Consider the following 25345-nt stretch of genomic DNA (forward strand, 5'->3'; position numbering starts at 1 on the left):
AAGATTTTTCTGACTCTCAAATACCTGATGTCATTTCTTCCCCCCTCTTAATTTTTTTTAACCTTTCTCCAATACTCACATGAAGTTTTAAAAAAAGATTTGGGCAAGACAAAAAAAGAGAGAGTTGCTCTTATTTGAGTCTTACATTGTTTCAAGAGGAGATACATGCATTGTGTTTGACTTTTTTACTTAATTTCTCATTTTTTAAATTCAATTTCCTCTACAAACTCCAAAGACAAAATCAGCCCAGTTTTTCCAATGCTTCTCATTAGTGTAAAACAGAATGCTTAATTCATTAAATTTTCTTTTGTCTTCCAAACAATGCAAAATTCAAAATGTTGATTTGACAGATTTTGGATTTTGGAATAGTTTAGACATTCAGATCCCAGATTAAATCAATGAAGCTATAGCATACATATATGCATATTGAAATTATATATATATATATATATATATAAATTTAAGTATATATAAATTCTTTCATAATGCATATAAATATTACATGCTGTATTTATCATATAAAACATATGTTATATATTATGACATGAGATATCACATATTGGTGTATTTATGTAAATATGTACACAGAAAAATGAGTCCATCCATACACTGGGGCACGAAGGTGATTCAGTGGAAGGAGTACTGGGCCTAGAGTTAAGAAGACTCTCCTTTCTGAGTTCAAATCTGACCTCAGGTATTTATTGGCTATATGATCCTGGGCAAGTCACTTTAATCCTGTTTGCCTCGGTTTCCTCATCTATAAAATAAACTGTAAAAGGAAATGCAAAATTATTCCTATAACTATTGAATTGAATACTACTTGACTTGAATACTACTGAAAAACAACTGAATATATATATATATATATATATATATATATATCTATTATCTATATACACACATATACCTATACACCAAATTGTGAGCATTATACCCAAAATACTTCCATTTCTGTTCCATTTCATTAGCCATAAGTTAATACAGGATTTCAAAACCTTATATAATTTTAAGAGCTCCTTTGTATTAATACTAGTAAAAGGTTCATTCTACAGGGAAAGAAGCAAGGATATGAGCAGTCAGAAAAAGTAAGCAAATCTCTTCCCAGGAAGGATTGTGAGAGAATGATTAAGGATAGAAAAAATCCAGATGGTCTTCACACTGATCTGAGCTGGAGGGGCCTACAGGGGTTGACTACTCAAATGATTTGGATTATAACAATAGGCCTGAGTTTTCTGCGTAAGTGGCCCTCCTGCTGCTTAGTTATTTAGGTGCCTACACTAGTATCAATATCATAATCATTTGGAAAAGGTTTCTCTGGGTGTTTTCAATTTGCAGCAAATTTTACATTTTCTCTTTTTTTTTAAAAATACATATTGCTTTATGAATCATGTTGGGAGAAAAAAATCAGACCAAATGGGAAAACCCAGTAGAAAAAAAAAAAAGAAGAAGTGAACATAGCATGTGTTGATTTACATTCAATTTCCTTAGGTCTATATTTTCTCTTCATGCCCAAATTTGCAAACACTATATATATATATATATATATATATATATATATATAAACTACTATTAGTTTAGACTCCATTTTGAATCTATCATCTTTAGAGTCTACCTAAAAAGAAATTAATTCATCTTGTTCATCTTGTTTTAGTAGTAGAATATTATGGATTTAATTTGGTAAATAGCAACCTGACTGTTATAATAGATACCATATTAATAAGACTTTCCATTCTAATCAGGAGAAGGAACAAGGTCAAGTTTAGAACCCACTCAAATTCTTATAGGATGATAGAGCACTTTGGTTCATTTGAGTTACAAGTTATAGGAAATATGACTTCCTCGTTTTGAAGAAAACCTGACTTTAAAGGCTCTTGGACATCAATCATTCCCTCCAAACAATAGTTTGATGAGGTAAGTAAGTGAATTAGAAACATAAGGATTACATTTTCCTTAAAATCCATAAGGATTTAAAAATCAAAGGAGAAAGAGCCTATGGCAAAACATGTTTTGGACATAGCCCAAATTCAAATGTTTGAAAATGGTTTGGGATTATTATGAATGAACCCAGAAATCCTGATAGCCATTATTGTGCTTTTTGGTATCCTTCATTTACTATTTTGGGTCTTTGCTTTCCTAAAAGAAGAGCTAATTTTGTCTGCTGAGAAGAATGGTAGACTCAGATTCAGGAATTCTAAGGAATGTGCTGGCCCAAACAGAGAATCAAACAATGGTATACCTAGCTTATTTTCTGGGACTTCAGTGTTATTTTAGCTTGATCCAGAATGTACAAAAATATCCTCCATGTCATACTCAACTTTCTAAAGGAGTCAAAAGATTCTTTGAGATAGCTCTCATTGGTGAGAAATGTTTTCTTCATTCCAGACCTTAATTTGATTCTTTATAACTTTATCTTTTGTTCCTTGTTTTGCTCTAGAGACAAGTAAGTGGAAGAGTGGATAGAGAATTAGGCCTGGAGTTCAAATCCAACCTCAGGTATTTATTAGCTGTCACTTAACCTTTGCAGAGTTTTACAGTTTTTTCAACTGTAAAATTTGGAATAATAAGATCTACTTTCCAGAATTATTGTAAAGATTAAATGAGATAATTGTTCTAAACTGTTTAACAATTTCAACAGGGCACATATTAATACTTAATAAATTATAGTACTTTATAAATAAGGTATTTAATAAATATCCCCTTCTCCTCAGGTTAAATAAAACAAGTTTAATCTTTTTTTTCTTCTAAAAAGTCTTTTAAGTATTTGAAAGCAGTTATAGTTTCTATTTCAGCATTTTTTTCCAAGCTAGGCATTCCCAATTCCTTCAACCAATCCTCTTATGACATGGACTTGATGCTTTCATCATTTTGTTTGCCATTCTCTGGATGTTTTTCAATTTATTAATGTCATAATTTTGTTTGGCCTCAGTTTCTCAACCTGAAACAGGGTACAGAAACACTTGTTCTTGATAAGGTTATTGGGATACTTAAAAAACCACTAATTTTAATATGGTCCACAGCAAATTTTAAAAAGTGTATTAAATACCCAATGTATAAGCAAAATGGTTTCATTCACTAAGGGAATAAAAAGTTTAGTCATGGCTCAATCTCTACACTTACAGAGCTAACAGTATAATTAGTGAACCAAGACATTATTATAGCTAACTATAGTATATGATATTATGTAAGTATCATTAATATGATACCAAAATAAAAGAAGTTTGAGGACAGATTTTTTTTACTGACAAAGGAGATCAGGGAAGGCTACATGAAAGATATAAAAATTTAATTGGGCTTTAAAGAATAGATAGGACTTTTATAGGTAAAGTTCAAGATGAGTGTTGGAAGAACATGTCAGGCATGGGAAAAGATATGGAAAAGTGTGGAGGTATGTTTAGGGGGAGAGATTATTTTGGCTGGAGTACAGAATAGAGAACAGTAAGTCAAAAGAGTGAAAAGGAAAAGGGGCAACCTGTTGTGGAGGGCCATCAATGCCAGGCAAAGGAGTTTGAATTGACTTGTGTGATAGTCTATTTCTAGATCAAAAGAAAAGAAACACAGCTCACACAAGAAATTTAGCTAGTTATAATTCACTGATGCTGAAACCATGAATAGAACAAAGATCTGTGCCAGTTTATGACATAGTCACTCATTACCTTTTGTTCTAATTCAATATGCTTGGACATACCTGAAGTCCAAACAGAAGCCAAATCTGCTAGGACTGCAGATTGTACATTAGTGGTTCCTAAATATTGGGACATAAATGTTTTACATTCAGGAGAACAAATGCAACTAGTTATACTTTATACATTCACCAAACTAGGATTAGTAGATTCTGAGGCATCTTGGAATCTAATTCCTACATCTGTAGAAGGTTACATGAGGAGGAGAAGGAAGAAGAAGAGGAGGAGGAGGAAGAGAAGGGAGATGATGATGATAATGAAGATGATGATGATGATCAAGGAAAAGGAAGATGAAGAGTAAGAGAAGTAGGAGGAGGGAAAAAGGAGGAAGAAGAGATAATGATGATGATGATGATGATGATACAGGAGCAGGAGGAAGAAGAGGAGTAAGAAAAAAATTCAAGTGGGAAAAGAAGACTAGAATTGAAGGAGGACTCTAGCAGAATGACATGTTTCTACAAAATGAATGATCTAAGGAGTAGGAGAAAGACTATTTTTGAGACAAGATACAAAGAAGAGAAATAAAAGGAAAAGGGAATAATGACTGAAGGAGAAGGAGAAATACAGTGGTAAAGCAAGGTAAAAAATATAAAGTAATATAACATTGTAAACAGTAATTCAAGGGAAAAAGTTATTTTTTTTCTTTTAGGGATCTACATAGCATGCAAGGTGTGTTCAGCCTCAAGCAAGTATCTGTTATCTATGACAAGGTGTGGGCTGAATTTGAGGAACTTCTTTCAACTTTTGAAGAGTTGACTCATTCCTTTATGTGTTCTTGTTTAGTTAAATTATTGCTTGATATCTTGCAATTGCAAAAGAAGAACAATGTTACACACACAAATGGTCACCATAGGCATGCTGGACTGAGAAGACAAAAAAAGACAAATGACATTCTAGGAACAAGAAATACATTAACAGGATGTGGTCATGACAGTTTTGTCAAGTGCTTTCCATGTAGTCTCTTATTGGATGATATATCAACTGAGATAATTTGAGTATTGGTATGATTTCTTAGAGGGAACGCCACTATGTTTTCATTAAAAGTTCCTCTTCTTTGAGGAGAGCCTCATATCAATTACTTAGCCTTGTTTTCAGTAGTAGTTCTTCCCTTTCTTCACTGTGTAACATTCTTCCACAATCCATTTTCCAGACAACAGTCAAGATTTCCCATGGAAAAAGTGAATTTCTCATAAATTCTAGAACAAAGATAGATTCTTTTTTTGTCTTTGTACCTTTTTAAAATTATTTTTATTTTTATTATTATTATAGCTTTTTATTTACAAAACGTATACATGGGTAATTTTTCAACACTGATCCTTTCAAAACCTTTTGTTCCAACTTTTCCCCTCCTTCTCCCCATCCCCTCCTCTAGATAGTAGGTAGTCCAAAACATGTTAAATATGTTAAAGTGTATGTCAAACCCAATATATGTATACATATTTATACAGTTATCTTGCTACACAAGAAAAATTGGATCTAGAAAGAAAGAAAAAAACCTGAGAAGTAAAACAAAAAAGCAAGCAAATAATAATAGAAAAAGTAGAAATGCTATGTTGTAGTCCACACTCATTTCCCATAGTTCTTTCAGTGGGTATAGCTGGTTCTCTTCATTACTGAACAGTTGGAACTGGTTTGGATCATCACATTGTTGAAGAGGGCCACTTCCATTAGAATACATCCTCATATAGTATTGTTGTTGAAGGATATAATGATCACCTGGTTCTGCTCATTTCACTCAGCATCAGTTCATGTAAATCTCTCCAGGCCTTTCTGAAATCATCCTGCTGGTCATTTCTTACTGAACAATAATATTCCATAACATTCATATACCATAACTTATTCAGCTATTCTCCAATTGATGGACATCCATTAAATTTCCAGTTTCTAGCCACTACAAAGAGGGCTGCCACAAACAATTTTGCACATGCGGGTCCTTTTTCCTTCTTTAAGATTGCTTTGGGATATAAGCCCAGTAGTAACACTGCTGGATCAAAGGGTATGCACAGTTTGATAACTTTTTGAGCATAGTTCCAAATCACTTTCCAGAATGGTTAGATATATTCACAACTCCACCAACAATGTATCAGTGTCCCAGTTTTTCCACTCCCCTCCAACATTCGTCATTATCTTTTCCTGTCATTATAGCCAATCTGAGAGGTATGTAGTGGTATCTCAGAGTTGTCTTAATTTGCATTTCTCTGATCAATAGAGATTTGGAACATTTTTTCATATGACTATAAATAGTTTCAATTTCTTCATCTGAAAATTGTCTGTTCATATCCTTTGACCATTTATCAATTGGAGAATGGCTTGATTTCTTATAAATTTGAGTCAATTCTCTATATAATTTGGAAATGAGGCCTTTATCAGAATCTTTGAATGTAAATTTGTTTTCCCAGTAGAACAAACATTCTTAAACTGGGATTGATGAATCTTTTTTAAAAAGCATTTTGATTATGGTATTTTAATATAATTTGATGTTTTTCTTATTATTCCTATGCATTTTGTTTTGTGTATTTCAAAAAATCATCTTCATAAGAGGTCCATAAGTATCAGCAAACTGCCAAAGGCGTCCTTAACATATGCAAAAATAGGTGAAGAGCATCTGCTTTAAAAGTATGATATAAAAGAACAGACATTGGGTGCTGTTTCCACATTATTTTCCATGTGATCAAGAATAATGAAACTCCTCTAAAATATGAGTTATCAATATGAAAACAAAATTCATCAGAAGAGGCAGAAAGGAATCTGAACTTTTTTCAGATTAGATGGTGGAAGAATGTTACACAGTGAAGAAAGGCAAGAATTACTATTGAAAACTTGAGGCTAAGTAATTGTTATGAAGCTCTCCTCAAAGAAGAAGGAGCTTTTAAGGAAAAAGCAGGAAAGGATTATTGAATACTTGGAGACAAATCATAGATATGACACTCTCCTCAAGGAGGAAAAATTGCCTCCTCTAAAGAAAAAAGTATCTGTTTTCCCTCTAAGAAAATATAATTATTATTCTCTCAGATAAACTATTACTTTGTAAGTGCCTGAGCAAGAAAAAGTAAATAATGATTTTTGGTGATTTTGTGCTTAGTAAGCATGAGGTAGCTATTTATTAATCTGGATGACAACGGCCCTCCCTCTTAAGACTTGTTAAAACAAATGACTACAATTCATTTCTGGGGATTCACATTGGCACAAATGTCAGTGCAAGTGAGAAGGTAAAAACTATTGATGAAAATGACAAAGTCATCACCAAGAAACTGAAATATGGGCAGTTTTCATTGCTGATTCCAAACTTTAGAAGGAAAAGGAAAATTTTGCAAGTGCACATCTTCTTAAGAAAATGATGTCTGTCAAAGAAATTGAAACTATTTCTAGCCATATGAAAAGATGCTCCAAGTCATTATTAATCAGAGAAATGCAAATTAAAACAACTCTGAGATACCACTACACACCTGTCAGACTGGCTAGAATGACAGGGAAAGATAATGTGGAATTTTGGAGAGGATGTGGGAAAACTGGGACACTGATACATTGTTGGTGGAACTGTAAACAGTTTTAGCTATTCTGGAAAGCAATCTGGAACTAAGCTCAGAGAGCTATCAAACTGTGCATACCCTTTGACCCAGCAGTGTTACTACTGGGCTTATATCCCAAAGAGATCTTAAAGGAGGGAAAGGGACCTGTATGTGCAAGAATGTTTGTGGCAGCTCTTTTTGCAGTGGCAAGAAAGTGGAAATTGAATGGATGCCCATCAATTGGAGAATGGCTGAGTAAATAGGAATATTATGGAATATTATTGTTCAGTAAGAAATGACCAGCAGGATGATTTCAGAAAGGCCTGGAGAGACTTACATGAACTGATGCTGAGAGAAATGAGCAGGAACAGGAGATCATCGTATACTTCAATAACAATACTATATGATGATCAATTCTGATGGACGTGGCCATCTTCAACAATGAGATGAACCAAATCAGTTCCAATAGAGCAGTAATGAATTGGCCCAGCTACATGCAGTGAAAAAACGCTGGGAGATGACTATGAACCACTACATAGAATTCCCAATCCCTCTATTTTTGTCTACCTGCATTTTTGATTTCCTTCACGGGCTAATTGTATACTCTTTCGAAGTCTGATTCTTTTTGTACAGCAAAATAGCTGTATGGACATATATATATATATATATATATTATATTTAACTTATACTTTAACATGTTTAACATGTATTGGCCAACCTGCCATCTGGGGCGGGGGGAGAAGGGGAAGGAAGGGAAAAATTGGAACAAAGGGTTTTGCAATTGTCAATGCTGAAAAATTACCCATACATGTATCGTGTAAATAAAAAGCTATAATAAAAAAAAGAAAAAGAAAGAAAATGATGTCTGTGAAGTAGATTTGGATTATTGAACCACAGATTAAAATTTAGTACTTATAGTCTTCTGACCAAAAATGGAGTGAATCTGATAAGGACTGGTAAGAATGAATTTGTTTATAGTATTATAAAAATGTTCAAAGGGCTTTAATCTGAAAAAGGAAATGGAAAAAAAGAAAACGTCTCCAGCAATTTGGTATTATAGAGAATAACTTCAACGTGTAGGAAGAAGAATAGTGGTGGAAATTCCCAGAAAATCATGAAAAAAATGTCTAGGAAAGGATCCAGAAATATAATCCAGACATTTTTTCTATAGCTACAAAATATTAACCAAGCTAAGAGAACTAGATAGGTAAATGTGGAAGGGTATGAAGGAGCATAATATAATCAGAAGATATATTTGTTTGAGGAAACCCAGAAATATAGGGGCAGAATTTTGATCTTCACATCTGGGTGGAGATCAACAGAAGCAGAAACAAAAGTGTAGCTCTTATTGGAGTATAATGTAAACCACCTGAACAGCAAGAAGAACCAGAGGAGAAATTCAGAAAACAAATCACAAACTTAAAATGGAGGTATGATTTAGTAATGATGGGGAAACCTCACTTATACAGACACCTGCTGAAGTTCTTGATTTATCATAATCATAATCTTAGCATTAAAAATATGAGTTAACTCACTAATGAAAATAATTCCTATTCTGAATCTGATTTTTCTTAGCCAGGAAGAGCTAATTATTGTGGTGGAAATTATGAGAACCTATGAGAAAAGTGAGGAAACTAGGATAAAGCCTGACTTTAAAAACAACAACAATAACAACAATTAAATTAGAGTTCTCTAATTTAATTGGGATTGGGGAATTCCAGAAAAGGAAATCTTTTCTACCAATCTACCAATCTACCAATGCAAATTAGCAATTACTCTTCAATTAGAATCATGTAGAGTTGCTTGTATCATTTTAGTCCAACATATACCTGAGATTTGGAAAAGTTGGATTAGAAAGGGTTAAGAAAAAAAGATATATAGTTGTTAGAGAAGTTTCAGGAAAATGTGTTCAATAATATATCATTGGTGGAGCTATGAATTTGTCTAGTTATTCTGGAAAACAATTTGTAATTCTGATGAAAAAGTCATCACTGGTCATATCCTTTGATCCAGAAATACTAATATTAGGCCCATAAACCAAAAAGATCAAAGAAAGAGGAAGAAGATCCATATGTACAAAAATATTTATAATACCTCTATTCATAGTATCCACAAAATGGAACTAAGAAAGTGTCACATACTGGGGACTGGCTAGATAAATTATGCTTATGAATGTACTTTTAAATTATTGTACCATAAAAAATGTAAAATCTTTCAGAGAAAACTGGGAAGAGCACTATAAAATGAAACAAAGAAAAGGGAGCAGAATTAGTAGAACAATTTATATAATGGAAAACATCATAAAGAAAAAAAATTTTTGAAAGATTTTAGAACTCTGATCAATGTAATAATAAATCATGATTTCAGAGAAATAGAAATGAAGCTTGCTGCTTACCACCAGCTATGGAAGTTTTGGACCTAAAATACAGAATAAAGTACCCATTTTAGACCTATCTAGTAGGGGGATTTAATACTATGTATATTTGTTATGAGAATTTTAAAAAAATTATTAGACTAGGAAGAAGAAGAGAGAATGAGGGAGACATAATAAATGCTCATAAAAACAAATAAATAAACAAAACATATGTTAGCATCAACTCCCCTCCCTTGAAATTTTGAAAGTACAAAGAGAAACTATTCTAAGGAAGAAAAAAGAAAAGTTGTCAAAAAAGAGCAATGTTGATGTCGAAAGAACTCATCAATCAACTTAGATTTTTAAAAGAAAAAGTATAGATGGAAACAAGGGCATGTAATGAAGGATGAATACAAAAATGAGACATGGTCATTTAAGAAAAGTGACAGACACACCAGAACTCAGAATGAGCTGAAGGTGACAAAGATAGTTAAGGACAGGGTTTGTTTAAAGTAAGAAGAGCTATATTTAGAAAAAGTGGAAGATCAAAGAAGTGATGGAACTGCCACTCAGGGTATTTTGGACAATGATAACTGACAATAAGTAGATGAGTTCAGTTTTTCTTTTTCTTCCACTTTCTCTGGCAGATAGAATGATATTTGGACAGGACAAAAAATGATAATAAGGATCTGATGCCTGAAATAGATGGATAGCTATAACAATAGAGTAACTGGATAAGTTCAAGTCCTGTGGACCAGGTGATCATATAGTTATATGGAACTATATGAATTGTGTGGGATTATTGAACCATGCTCAGTGATCTTTCAATGATCTTGAAAAATTAGACAGTAAGATCAAGGGAGGGCAAATTGACCAGATTAAAAAAAAATAGAAGGAAGAGCAAACCAAAGTTCAATTACTGGCAGTATTCTAGAACATGAGTGGTTGGCAAACATCTAAAAAAAAGGAAATGGTGATCTCATATAGTTATCATGGCTTATCAAGAACAGGTCATGCCATAATACCCATGTTCTATTTGAAGGTTGGAATAAGAGATGAGAGTACTAGATTGACAAACTATAGGAATATTATATATAATTTTCTCAGATCTTTACAAAACATTTTATAAAATTTCTTGTATTTCTTTTGTAGAAAAGGGTGGAAGGCTAGATATATGACAGAAAATAAAATTTAAATATGTGCTGGATGTTAGTTCAAAATAAATATGGGAGAGCTGATTGTAAAATTTTCAATTTACATCTTGAAAATCAGCAAATAGTACAAATCAAAAATGGAAATATGCATATGTACATATATAAGCATACATATATACATATATGTATATGTGTATTGTTTTACTGATTATCTAGGCTTAAGAAAATGATAAAAGAGAATCTTATCAATGGGGTTAAACTTAAAAGTGCATCATACATACACTCACTAACCTGATGTATTGTTAAACATTTACCAGCAGTACCACAGGTTAGTGGAATTAGGACTTGGTTCAATGACCAGATGCAAAAAGTAGTCATTAATTGTTCAATTATATCTTGAAAGGTCCTATTATAGAATTCAGGGTGTGTGTCTGGTCTCATGCTGTTTAACACTTTTATTGATTACTTAGATAAAAGCATAGATGGCAAGCCTATTAAATTTTCAGATAATCCAAAACTGGGAGTACTATTTTTTAACTCACTGGAAGATGAAGATATGAAAATAACTTGACAGATTAGAACTGGTCAAATTGATATAATAAAACTTTTTGGAGATAAATGTAAAATCTTACTCAGGTTCAAAAAATCTGTCTTACATTTACAAGAGAGATATATCAAAATACCTGAAAAATAATCTGGAATTGACAGAAAAAAAAAAGATAAGATAAAATAATGCAATTTTTGACTGCATTAAGAGGTATTTAGTATGTAGGAGTAAGGAAGTAGACTTAAATCAATTTTGGATGACAAATTTTTAGAAAAAAAAAACATTCATAAGCTTGAAAGCATATTGAAGAAGGCAACCAGAATGGTGAAAAACCTTGAGATCAATCCATTATAATTTATTAAGATTTATCTTGTGTTGAATACTGTGGTCATCCTCACATGAAAGTCAGCTAAGGTTACTGAGGATATTTTTACAGAAGAAAAAAAAAACAGTACAGATATGATAAATATTTTTAAATATTTGAAAAATGAACTACCATGTGGAAAAGACTAGATTTGTTTGTTCTGTTTGACCTCTTAAGGAGAACTAGGAGCAATGGAAGGAACTTGCAAAAAAAAAAAAAAAAAAAAAAAAAAAAAAAGGAATTTAAACTTCATTTAATAAGAAATTCTTAAAAGAAAATTAGAGACATTCCAAAGTGAAATTGACATACTCTGGAGATGTCTTCAAGTAAAGGCTCAATGTTCACCATATGGCAAGGAAGGTTTTGAAGTTTAGATTGGGCTTTAAGATTTCTTCTTATTCAAAAATTCTAAGTCACCAATGGAAAATTTCACATGGATCCTCCCTCCATTTTGTGTAAGGACCCAACTCAGCCTTCATTCCCTTCCTGGCCCTATTTCTGACTTTTAGACAACAAAACTATATTCCTGCTGTTTCTTGATCCTAGAAATTCCCTCAGTACCTGGGGCCTCTTCATTCTGGAATATTCAAATACTGAGGCCTTCTTGTTGTAAGATCTGCTTCTTTTCTTCCATTAGTGAGTTCTATCAGATGCCTCCATTTTATGGAGGGGTCTAAGTCAGCCTTCATTCCCCCTCAGAGCTCTATTCCTGGACTTCAGAATCATACCTTCATTTCTCACTCTTTTCTTCCCTACCCTAGCTTTTAAGTTCCTTTTTCTGGGTTGTCTTTAATCATTAAAATGAATATAAATTCCTTAAAGCCAAGAACAGTGTTTGGTTTTGCCTATGTGTATATCCATGATGTTTAGCATAGTGTCCTGTAGATAGTAAGCACTTAATAAATGCATGCTATCTTTCTTTCTTCTCTGATTCTGTGACTATACTAAGTATTTATAAGGCAGATAAAAATACATAAAAGGAATTATTTTCTTGTTGTCTTTCCATGTGTCCCCTTTTTCTCCCTCTGGGAGAAAGGGTTTCTTCTTCCTCTTTTTCTTCTTCTTCTTTTTTTTTTTTTTTGCAAGGCAAGGTTAAGTGAAGAGGACACGGTCACACAGCTAATATGTGTAAAGTATTTGAGCCAAATTTGAACCCAGATCCTCTGACTTCAGGGCCAGTGCTCTATCCACTGTGCCATCTAGTTGCCCCCAAAGGGCTGATTCTAAGCCAATTGCTCCCATTTGGTAGATGACAGCAATTTATGCTTTGAGAAGGTATCTTCAATCTGTGTAAATTAATAATTTATAAATTACATATATGTGCATAAATATACATCTATGGTATGTATATATTAATGGCATATATTAATAATTAGATATCTAAAACTTATAACAAATCTATATTGAAATAAATGAGATAAGGATTAAAAAATATTTAATTTTAAAGTCAGGAGGGAGCCAATGAAGTATATTGAGTAGTCAGGTGACATGGCCCTTTAGAAAAATTATTTTAATAACTGTGTTGAGCATGAATTAGAGAGGGAAGAAGCTTGCCAGAGAAACAAATTATAACACCATTGTATTAGTCAAAGTGAGAAGTGATAAGGACCTGAATTAAAACCATGTAAATGGAAAGAAGATGGATATAATATGTAAAGATAAACACAAAAAGATTTGGAAAATAACTAGATATATGGGGTAAGAAATGAAGAATTAAAAATGATACTGAGATTGTCAAAATGGGAAGCTGAAAGATTGGTGGTGTCTCTAAAAAACAAAAGCAATGGATTTGTGGAGATGGATCTGTGTGACTCATTTTGTCCATCCAGAACAAAAAGGGAGAGATGGGGCTCTCAACAACCACTGTTGTTGGATTCCCCCCTCTGGGAAGTACCTACTAGAGCTATCAAGTGATCTGGAGATCTGGAGGTAGTTATGCTGGGTTAGGAATGGAGAGGAATTTTCTTAATTTTACCTGTACTGAGACTATAGTTTCCATCATACTGGTTAGGTTAAAATTTCATAAGGAGCCTATCTCAGGCTTAGAAGAGACACTATTGAAATTTTGTACATCAGAGCAAGTGGGGAAGAATGGATGACCATTGGAAGAGAAGGTTAGGTTTTGTAACTAGCTGTTCACAGGAAGGATAGAATGGGACCTGTTTTCTCACCTTTCTCATAGTTGATCACATATGTATTAGGATCAAGCCATAGTACCTTTGGGATTAGGTGACAGTTCCTCCAGGATTTCAACCCCTACTTTGCAGACAATTAGACCATAGAGACTCATTTTTATTTTTTTATTTATTTTTATTTTTTAAATTAATTTATTTATTTTTATTTAATAGCTTTTTATTTACAGGTTATATGTATGGGTAACTTTACAGCATTAACAATTGCCAAACCTCTTGTTCCAATTTTTCACCTCTTATCCCCCCACCCCCTCCCCTAGATGGCAGGATGACCAGTAGATGTTAAATATATTAAAATATAAATTAGATACACAATAAGTATACATGACCAAAACGTTATTTTGCTGTACAAAAAGAATCGGACTCTGAAGTATTGTACAATTAGCTTGTGAAGGAAATCAAAAATGCAGGTGGGCATAAATATAGGGATTGGGAATTCAATGTAATGGTTTTTAGTCATCTCCCAGAGTTCTTTCCCTGGGCGTAGCTGGTTCAGTTCATTACTGCTCCATTGGAAATGATTTGGTTGATCTCGTTGCTGAGGATGGCCAGGTTCATCAGAACTGGTCATCATATAGTATTGTTGTTGAAGTATATAATGATCTCCTGGTCCTGCTCATTTCATTCAGTATCAGTTCGTGTAAGTCTCTCCAGGCCTTTCTGAAATCATCCTGTTGGTCATTTCTTACAGAACAATAATATTCCATAATATTCATATACCACAATTTCTTCAGCCATTCTCCAACTGATGGGCATCCACTCAGTTTCCAGTTTCTAGCCACTACAAAAAGGGCTGCCACAAATATTCATGCACATACAGGTCAAGACTCATTTTTAAAAAGACAAGGGACATTATAAAAGATATTCATAAGAGCAATTATTCTGCAATGGAAAGAAGGATGCATTTTAGGAAAAAAGAAAATGGAAACCTGGAGGTATTCTGAAAGTAGTTGGTCATGTAGATCAGAAACTCAGCAGGCAGTCAAGTCTGGAAAGACAGATTAGAAAGACATCTGCACAAAAGTGTTAACTGGGAACAAATGAGATTGGCAAGGGAGAGTGTTCAGAGAGAGCAGAGAGGGTACCTAAAGACACATTAAGGAGTCCAGAAGAGGATGATGGTAATTCAAAGAGAAATAAAAGGAGTATTTAAGGAGGTGGGAGGATGACCAGAAAAAAAATGTTATATCTCTAAAGCCTCTGGAGAATAGCATCTTCATATTGAGCACAATTTAATAATTGTTAAAGCTTTCATAAATGTTACCTAATTTAGCTTTTAGGAGAATCCCAGGAAACATGTAGAATACCTATTATAAAGAAATCATTATAATATGGAAAAGAGTGACAGATTAAAGGTCAGAGAACATAAATTCTTGTCCTAGTTCGAACATTTATTATTTTGAAGTCTCTAATCATGCTGGATTTCAGTTTACTCACTAAAATTGAGTTAATAAGTCTAGGTTATTTTCTTATAGCTCTTTAGAGTTTCTAAAGTGCTTTTGATCCATTATATTATTTGAGCCTCACAATAATCCTGTGAAGTATAGACGAAAGGTCTTGCTATCTACATTATACAAATGAGGAAATTGAGACAAATAGAACTAAAATCACACAACTAAGAGACAGCTGAGCAAGAATTCAAACCTGGAGTTTTGTTTCCAGATACATCTCTTTCCACAATATTTCATGTTGCCTCCTTTTCTATATGATCATTTTGATGAGATTATAAATTAGCGAAAAGTGATTAAGTGGCACAGTGAATAGAGAGAGCACACCAGAAGCCTGGAGTTAGGAAGATCTGAGTTCAAATTCAGTCTCACTTACTAGGGATCCTGTGGTAAGATTACCTCTGACTGCTTCCTTTTCTTCATTTATAAAATGGGGATCATAATTGCACCCCCCTCCCAGGGTTGTAATGAAGTTCAAATGAGATAATAGTTGTGAAGCATTTAGCATAGTGCCTGGCATATAGTAGGCTCGTTATAAATGTTAGCTATAATTATTAGTATCAGTGGCTTCTTTTTTTTTTTTTTCGTTCTGACAACGCTGCCCTAATTCATCCCTTCATTATATGGAAGAGGAAAGTGAGATGCAGGGAGACAGCAGTAATAACCACACAGGTAATAAATAACAGAGCCAAGATTTTGACACCAAACCCAGTGTTGTCACAATTACATTTTTCTGCCTAGTTGATGAATCTTTTCAATAGACCACTAAGGCAATTGCTGAGGCCCTTGGACCTATATTGCCAAGGGTTTATTGTTGTTTAGTCATTTGACTTGTGTCTGAGTCTTCATGACCACATTTGGGGTTTTCTTGGCAAAGATACTAGTCTGATTTGTCATTTCCTTTTCCAGTTCACTTTATAGATATGAAAACTGAAGCAAACAAGGTTAAGTTCATACAGCTAGTAAGTATCCCAGGCCAGATTGGAACTCAGGAAATGAATCTTGCTGACTCCAGTTCTAGTGCCACCTAACTGCTTTTGCTATGAATTAGTCATGAAGAAGAGGAGGCTTCCAGGGGCCAGGGCATACTAAGCATAGTATATGATCCTTCAGTCTACATCCTGAGAATTCTAAATAGCAATGATAATTATCGATCATTATCTGTTACAGTCAGCTAGTGAATACACATTTATTACCATAAATACTTATTACAAACATTTGCTATAATAGGAAAAGTATGAAACTTTAAGACAGAAGACCTGAATTTAAATCTATGCTCTGCCATGTCTGTGACCTTAAATAATTCATTGACTTTTCTGAACCTCAGTTCCCAGTTCTATTTCCTTTATTCTATAAAGTCTATAATCTATTATTATATGAAATAAACCAAATGTAAGTTATTAGTCTTACTACAGTAGTACTTCAACAACATGCTGGTTGACTAGCTTCTGTGGGGAATAGTGATCAATCAATCAACATGCATTTATTTGCCAAGAAATGGGGTCATGAAGAATCAAACATGACTGAAGTGATTGAACAACAATATGTGGTAGATATTACTAAGCATAAGAGACAAAAATGAAATAGAACTTGCTCTCAAAGAGCTTATCTTTTATACACAAATTATATCTAAAACAAAAAATTGAATCAATCAATATCTATATGCCAGCCACTGTACTAAGGACTGAAAATATAAAGGTAAATTTAAAACAATCTCTATTTTCCTGAAAGTTGCCTTTGAAAGGGGTGACTATATGACTTAAATTAATACATAGAAAATAGCTACCAAATGATTTCAAGATCTAGGGAAGAAGAGCACCTCTGGCTCCTGCGCATCAGGAAATGCTTCATCTAGAAACTAGTGTCTGAGCTGAGATCTTTAGGAAATCAAGGATTACAAGAGAAAGTAAAAGGGGAATATCTTCTGGGCATGGGGGACAGCTAGTACAGAAGTGGAGCAATGGGTCCTGGAGCATAATGTATGAGTGACAAGAGTGTGAGGACTTATCAACATGAAATAAATGATCATTTGGGCATCCTTGACTTGAAGTCTGCAGAGCAAGGAAGAGTACTTTACTGCTCTTCACTGTCCCTTTGTCCTTTCTGTCCCTGTCACCAGCTCCTGCTGGCAATGGACACAAGTTTTGGTGGAGAGGAAAGAATAAGAGGAGGTATCAGGGTGGTCTAATAAACTGGTAGACCCCAAAGTCCATTCTTCTCCTTGCATTTGCCTTCCCTTCCAACCCAACCAGCACCCTGTCCTCAGACGACCCAGGGATTCTCATTTCTCAGGCTGCCAGTTGATAGTAAGATTGCCAAAGGAAGCCATTTGCTCTCCTCAGATGCTCCAACTTGCAACCTGTCATCTTCCATTGCCCGTACTACCGAGAATGGAGCCAGCAAGCCGGCAGAAAGTCTGTTGAATGAGCCTGGATCTTGCTGGAACAACACAGTTTATTATATAAACCAAGAAACGGCAATAAATCTCCACCTGCTTCTGTCACCCTTGCTCAGAAACCAAGCGGCCAAGAAGTGACAGAAGGAAAATTGGGGTGGGTGGGTGTGGGTAAAGGAACCTTCATTGGCAAAGGGTGTCTCTTTAGGTCATTGCTTGTTCTGTTGAGGAATTAACGATCACTCTCAAATGAGAAGAAATCATCTGAACCAGCAGAACCCTTAACATGGTACCCTAACCCAAATAAGGACAAGATGGCATTCTTTGGCACATGGGACTAGAGCTAATTAATTGGTCACAAATACTTCAAACAACCTAGGAAGGACAAAAAACTCAGTAACCAGGGAAGGAGAGCAGAAAAGGCATCTAGGGGACCATAGGAAGGGGGGGCTCATACCCAGCACATCCAGGTGCACATGAAAGATCTCCCTGGAGAGTTCCTTTATCAGAGCTGGGAAAAATGATAGAGAAATAATCAGAGACCTCAGCAAGGAAATCTAAATTATTTTTAACCAAGGCCAGGGAGCAGTCGGAAGGCAAAAGCACAGAGCTGCCAGGAATTTCAATGGACCAGGTTTGAGCCAGCTTCCAAATTACCTCTTTCCTTATCACCCTTCTATATACTTCCTTTTGATTTCAGCAATGACCAGGGAACCCAGACTAGGGAGGCGGCTCAGGTCGAGTAAACTGAAGACAGAGTTTAGGAGAATGCTAAATGATCTATCATCATTCAAGGCAGCTCTGAGTAGGAAGCTGATTTAAGAAGGTCTTATTTGCCAGGAGAATGAACATTCAACTGATCTAATTTACTAAGCAAATGGAGATAAGAACAATAACAATAATTTTTTTTAAGTATGCTAGAATGAGAGGACTGAGTTAAGAATAAAGAGAAACTGGGCTTTGGCTTAGGAGTCAAACAAATTTAAAAACAAAACAAAATCCTCCTGGTTCTGGAGTTATGGTCTATTTTTTTTAATTTAAAAAACCAAACAACCCTTTCCTGTTACCTGAATCCTGGCCCCAACTTCCCTTTGTTTCTCTAATCTCAAGGAGTTAGGGTAAGAGTTAAGTTCATGACGTTTTTCTTCATTTGCCAATATCTTGCTTCTCTTTTCATCTTGGTCAGGTTACAAGTGGTTAGTCACGTATTGGGAATAACTAGTTAGGCTGTTCAGATATTGTATTTACAGTGAAATCCCCCTTGATCTTCTTTTATTGATTATTTTCCCACATCCATCACTATTTCTTCAAAGTGCCTACAAATTGACCAAGTTTCCCTGTTCAATATTTCCTTTATCCATTATTCAATTCCTTTACTACCTTAAAGCCCAATCAATGTGGGACCCACTATATAGAATGCCAGCCTCTCAGGGACCCCAAACTCCTGCTGAACATTACATGATGAGTTCTCATGACCTCTTTTGGAAGGCAAGGAAAAGAGGATATTGTCCTCATTTTACTAGAACCATAACTAGGGTGGGACAACAGGGGCTTTTCCCTAAGGTACTGATGACACTTTCAGTCCTTAAACAGTGTAGAAACAACTGAGTTTAGCACCTAATTAGCAAGAATAATTAGTTCAAACCAGAAGCTCCCAGAACTCCCAGTTCCTCTCTGCCATTCTTGTATACTCCTGTTCCCAGCTGTCTGTCACAAGAATGATCTTGCAGTGTCCCGGGCATTTCCTTTTATAGGGGGCTCACCCCAAGTGAACTCCCCAAACCTGCCCTTATAATCCTCACCTGTAGTATCATTTAGCCCAGGTGCAAACACTGCCAGCAATGGCTCAGCATCTTATAGACTAAAAAGAAAACAAAAATGAGAGGTCTGTACATATCAAAAGAGGTCCTTATCTAAATTATCATTGCAAAGTATTTGTAAGGTAGTATTAGAACTGATTGGCTCTCAGAAACACGGATCTCATTTCTCTTCCACCCCACAGAGAATCTCACTTCAGCCTTCACAGTGTCTACAATGTGAGTGAATCAACCATTACATTCTCATTATGACAGGATTTGGAAAGCTGTAACCTCGACATGGGATGGAGACAGTTTTACAGGGATGGTGGGGTACCAAAGGGAGGGGGAGGAACCCGAATCCTCTCCACGCCTACCCAGAATGCCTCTGGCCAACAATTTCCCTGTTGGTCTATTTGACTGGCTAAATCGATTCTGTGCTCTCTGGTCCCACTCCATTTGAGCCTTAAATGTTAACCGTTACCCCTCTGCTGCCTTTGTGGGAAAATGCCCCCTACTTGGTTATCTTGTCACAACCCTTCAAGGCCTGAGCATGAATCTTTAGGTGTTAGGCCTGAAGAATTAGATTTTAAGAGCTCAGGGGGAGAGGGGAATGCTTGCAACCTGCTCTCAGACCATGATTCAGAGGGAGCTGATTGGATGTCAATCGAAAGAGAATTCCAGGCCTGGGGACATAATTAACAGAAGCGTGGCCACCTGCTGTCAGGTGCCAGCATTGGGGATAATTAGCAAACGGGTACCTGAGGTTGGCAGGGTTCAAGATTGAAGGGAAGTATTGAAAGAACATTCGGAGATGCGGCAAAAAAAAAAAAAAAAAAATAATAAAATAAAATAAGGAAGACCTTGCAAGATCTGATTGTAGTTTGAAAAGGAAAAATCAATCAGATCCTTTATGACCCATTGATGCAATGACAACTCTAGGCTGGATGAAATATCACCAGACTTGTCTGGTTGGGGTCAGAGCTTGACCTTATTGCAACCTGGAATCAGTGTCATTGTGCCTCAAGACTATCCTGAGAGCTTCCTCTCTTCTCTCCATCCCACAACTCCCTTCCCCCCCAAAAAGAAAGAAAAGGGCAGCAATCGATACGGGACATGACGAAGGCCCAGGAGAGCCAAGAGGAGTTGGCAGGTCAAGGCCAGAAAGAAGCAACAGGAACAAAAAAGCCTCGGAGATGTCAGCTTCAGATTTCTCAAGTAATACAAAGGATACTGGGTTTCAATGCACACTGCTTGGCTCTGTTTGGGGCATGAAAAGGGAACAAGGTGGTCAGTGTTAAAGAAAAGTGGAAAGCACAGTTGACAAATGCTCAGAGCCAAATAAAAAAAGACCAAATAAATAACAGAGGATTTGAGTTAAAGGCTAGCTACAGAAACTGAATAGGAATCGTCACCAGAAAATCAGCTCAGCTTTGGATCAAGGCTAGTTAATAGGTGGAGTAACCAACTGTCCATATGAAGAGAATTCAAAAACACCAGGAAGATTCTAATCCAAAGCCCTTTCACCCAAGCCTACCACAATTGAAATTCACTTCTCTAAGACCGTAAAACCAGAATTTCTGTTAAAATTCACTTGAATTCTCCTTTGAGTGCCTAATATTGGCAGACACTGTACCAGGCCCTAAATACAAAAACAAACATAAAGCAGTCCCTCCCTTCAAGGAGTTTACATTCTACTGGAGAAAAGATCATATTTACAGATAAATTTAAATAAAATGTAAACCAAGTAAATGCAAAACAGTGGAGATAGCATTAACAACTAGAGAGAAAGCCCTCCTGTAAGGAAGACCATTTGGGCCATGATTTGAAAGGAGTTAAGATTTCCAAGAGGAAATGGATGATTCCAAATATAGAGTATAATTTGTATTAAAAAAGAAGTGTGGAAGTGAAATGTAGAGGAAAAGTAAGTAGAGCAGTTTGGTTAGAATGTGAGTGAGTAAAAAGGAGTAAGATGAGATCAGTAAGAAAAGAAGAATCAGGCTTTGAAGGACATTAAATGCTAGAGGAATTCATAGTTGGTTCTAAAGGCAATAATAAACCTTTGAAGATTCTTGAACTGAGACATGGCTAAACCTGTGCTTTAAGAAGATCACTTTTACAGTTGTAGAGAATTGATTAGAAAGAGGAAAGATGAAGTAGGGAGGCCAATTAGGAAATTCTTGCTAGAGAGCAGGTGAGAAATAATAGTGGAAACTAGGGTGTTGATCAGGTGAGGAGAAGAAAGTGAACAAGTACAAGAGATTTCAAAGAAATAGGATTGATAAAATCTAGCAATTGAATGGATATGGAGGGAAAATCAGAGTGAATAATGATTTCTAAGTTGGGAACCCAAGTGATTGGAAGGAGAGGGGTGGCCTCCACAGGAGCAGGAAGCTTAGGGAAAAGGATATGCAGTTTGAGAGGTGTTTGGAGACTCCAGATAGAGAAGGCAGCCGGTAGTTGGTGGTGTGAGATTATAGCTAAGGAAAAAAAAAGATCAAAATTTAGTATATAAATTTTGGGGTACAGACATGGAAATTTAACCATTGATGAGAGAGTGTGGGGATAGAATATGGGAATAAAGGGAAGGAAAGGAAGAAGGAAATGAATTAAGAGTTAGGGGATAATGATGACATTCTAGAAGACCACAATGTTTTAGAAGATATGTTGCCCCTTTCAGTTCATCTGAAAACTCACCAATTTGTACTCAATTCTACCTTTCTATTCCTAAAGTGCTGTTGGGACATCTTTCTCAATTTTCAGAGCTTGTGATTGTTCCTTGACCTACAACTTTCAGATTGTCTCATCTTTCAATCCTAGATTGGGTTAGACCTCTTATTTGACAATTTTTATTTGAATAATGACTGATATTTCTAACTGTTTGGCCTTTGATTTCACTTCTGTCCAACCAGCTTGGGCATAGTACACACTGGTCTTGTCAACTTCCATCAAGTGCTCATCAATGTGTGCACAGTGCCTCCATTATTTACTATGGTTTATGTACTTGAGCACTAATTCAGTCATAAAGGAGACATTCCCACAGATCTATCATACTTTGCCCTTTAGGAAGCCATTTCTATCACTTTCCCAATCAGAACTATATAAAAGTTTCCCTGTCCACAGTTTTAGTCACCTACCTCACTTGGAAGGTCTCCTTGTTCCCACTGTCTCATTTTTACTGTACTGATTACCTAATTCCCAACCTTCTGCCTTTCCTTAACCTCCAGTATATAGTCCTCACCCCCCTTATTCTTATCTTGACCCTGATCTCCTTTACTTGATTCCCTTCTGCCTGGATTCTGAGCTTCAGCTCCTTCTCAACAGGTCCACTTATTTCTAGACTTTAACTCTTACCTCCCATCCCATATAATTTTGAAAGTCTCAGTCCAAGTACATTGACCACCATTGTGTCATAAATGACTATGATTAGGTACTTGAGGAAAGAGGAAAGGTATTAGGAGTAAGAGAAAGGTCACAAAATAAGTATCAAAGATCAATTTTGCCTCCTTCATCATTTTTACTAGGGCAAGAACTAAATAGAATCAAATGGACCATTCTCATAATTTTTATTGATTTAATTTTATTGACTTAACTTTATTGATTTAATTACCTGTTGTATATTAGTTTACACTTATTGTCTCTATTTCCTCACCTCCCCTTGAAATCTGACTTCTATTTCTACTAGTCAATAGAAACTCCCAAGGTCAATGATGATCTCTTTACTGCTAAATTCAAGTTCTCATTCATTTTTATCTCTACGTAGCAACTGACCCTGTTGACCACTTCATTCCTCTGGATGTTCTTTCTTCCTTGTTTCTGTTTTTGTTTGTTTGCTTGCTTTTGTTTTTATTTTTTTTTTGACACTCATCTAATATGATCCTCCTACACACAGGACTGATTCTTCTCCATCCTCTGGAGGTAGGAATCTGTCTTTGGCTCTAATCTCTTTCTAAACTCTGCCTTTATAATCTCAGTTTTTAAGGGCTTGGAATGGATGAATAACTTTTGGTATATGAAAATAATGGAATATTATCGTTCTATAAAAAAGATGAAGAAGATGATTTTAGACAGGTGTGAAAAGATTTACATGAACTGATACTGAGTAAAACAAGTAGAACCAGGAATATACATTGTACATAGTAACAGCATTACTGTGTGATGATCAACTATGAAAGACTTGCTTCTTCTCAGTTGTTCAGTGATCCAAGGAAATCCCATTAAATTTTGCATAGAAAACACATCTGCATCCAGGTTGTAGGTCAAGCTAAAAAGAACTGTAGAAACAATGTAAATCAACATGTTATATTGACTTTTTTTCTGTTTTTTTCCCTCTCATAGTTTTTCCCTTTTGTTTTAATTCTTCTCTTCCAACCTGATTCATAAAGAAATATGTATTTCAAAAAATTAATGTATATGTTTAACCAGAAAAAGAAAAGAATAAAAAGGGGATCATAAAAAAAACCCTCACAAAAATCCTTTCTTCTAGTCACCAATGACTGTAGCCTCAGAGTCTTTTAAAAAGTAGTATTATTTTTCCAAATACATGTAAAGATAGTTTTCAAGATTCACTTTTACAAAATCTTGTGTTCCAAATTTTTCTCCCTCTTCCCATCTCTCTCCCTTCACTGTCAGCAAGGATTCTGATAGATATAGGTTAGACATGTACATTTCTTCCAAACATATTTCCACATTTGTCATGCTACACAAGAAAAATCTGAACAAAAGGGAAAAACACATGAAAAAAGGTAAATAAACAACAATAAAAAGTGAAAATACTATCCTGTGATACACATTCAATCTCCATAGTTCTCTTTCTGGATAAGGATAGCTCTTTCCATCTCAAGTCTCTAAGAATTGCTTCATTGTTGAAAAGAGCCAAGTCCATCACAGTTGATCATCACATAATCTTGCTGTTATTGTGTAATGTGTTCTCTTGGTTCTGCTCACTTCACTAAGTATCAATTCGTCTAAGTCTTTCCAGGCTTTTCTGAAATAAGTCTGCTCATTATTACTTGTAGAACAATAATATTCCCTTATATCCATATACTATATTTTATTCATTTATTCCCCAACTGATGAGCATCCACTTAATTTCCAGTTTCTTGCCACTACAAAAAGGGCTGCTACAAATATTTTTGCATGTGTGGGTCCTTTTCCCTCTTTTATGATTTCTTTGGAATACAGACCCAGTTGAGACACTGCTGGATCAAAGGATATGCAGATGAGGTATGCTATCAAACTTTGGGCATAGTTTCACACTGCTATCCAGAATGATTGGATCATTTTGCAACTCCACCAACAATGCATTAGTGTCCCCAGTTCTTCCATCTCCCCTCCAACATTTATCATTACCTTTTTCTGTCATCTCAGCCAATCTCAGAGTCATTCTTGACTCTTTGCTTTCACTGATCACTTGTATTTGATCAATCACCAAGTCTTATTGATTCTCCCTTTTTTGTATCTCTTACATCCATCTCTCTCTCTCTTATCTATATCATATCAATCCTAATTCAGACTGTCATCATTTTCCATCTGGATAATTTTAGTAGCATCCTAATTGGAATCCCTGCATCTAGCTTTCCTCCTTGGTTATCCATCATCCATGCAGCTGTCAAATTAATCTTCTTAAAGCACAGTTATGATGGTGTCACACAAACAGCCTTAATTCAAGAAACTTTAATGGAACAAATGCAAACGTCTCCGTTTGGCACCATAATTTTGCTCCAATCTATATTTCTAGGCTAATTTTATATATATAGGGAATACCCTGTTACATATTTGTTGTTCCAATCAAACTACTTATTGCTCCTTATATGTGATATTCTATTATTTCCCACTTCCATGACATTGTACAGACTATCCTTTATGCCTCAGTTGCCTTCTCATCTTACCTTACAGAATCCTGGG

The sequence above is a fragment of the Sarcophilus harrisii genome, chromosome 3 (genome assembly GCF_902635505.1).
Source record: "Sarcophilus harrisii chromosome 3, mSarHar1.11, whole genome shotgun sequence".
NCBI classification, from domain to species: domain Eukaryota; kingdom Metazoa; phylum Chordata; class Mammalia; order Dasyuromorphia; family Dasyuridae; genus Sarcophilus; species Sarcophilus harrisii.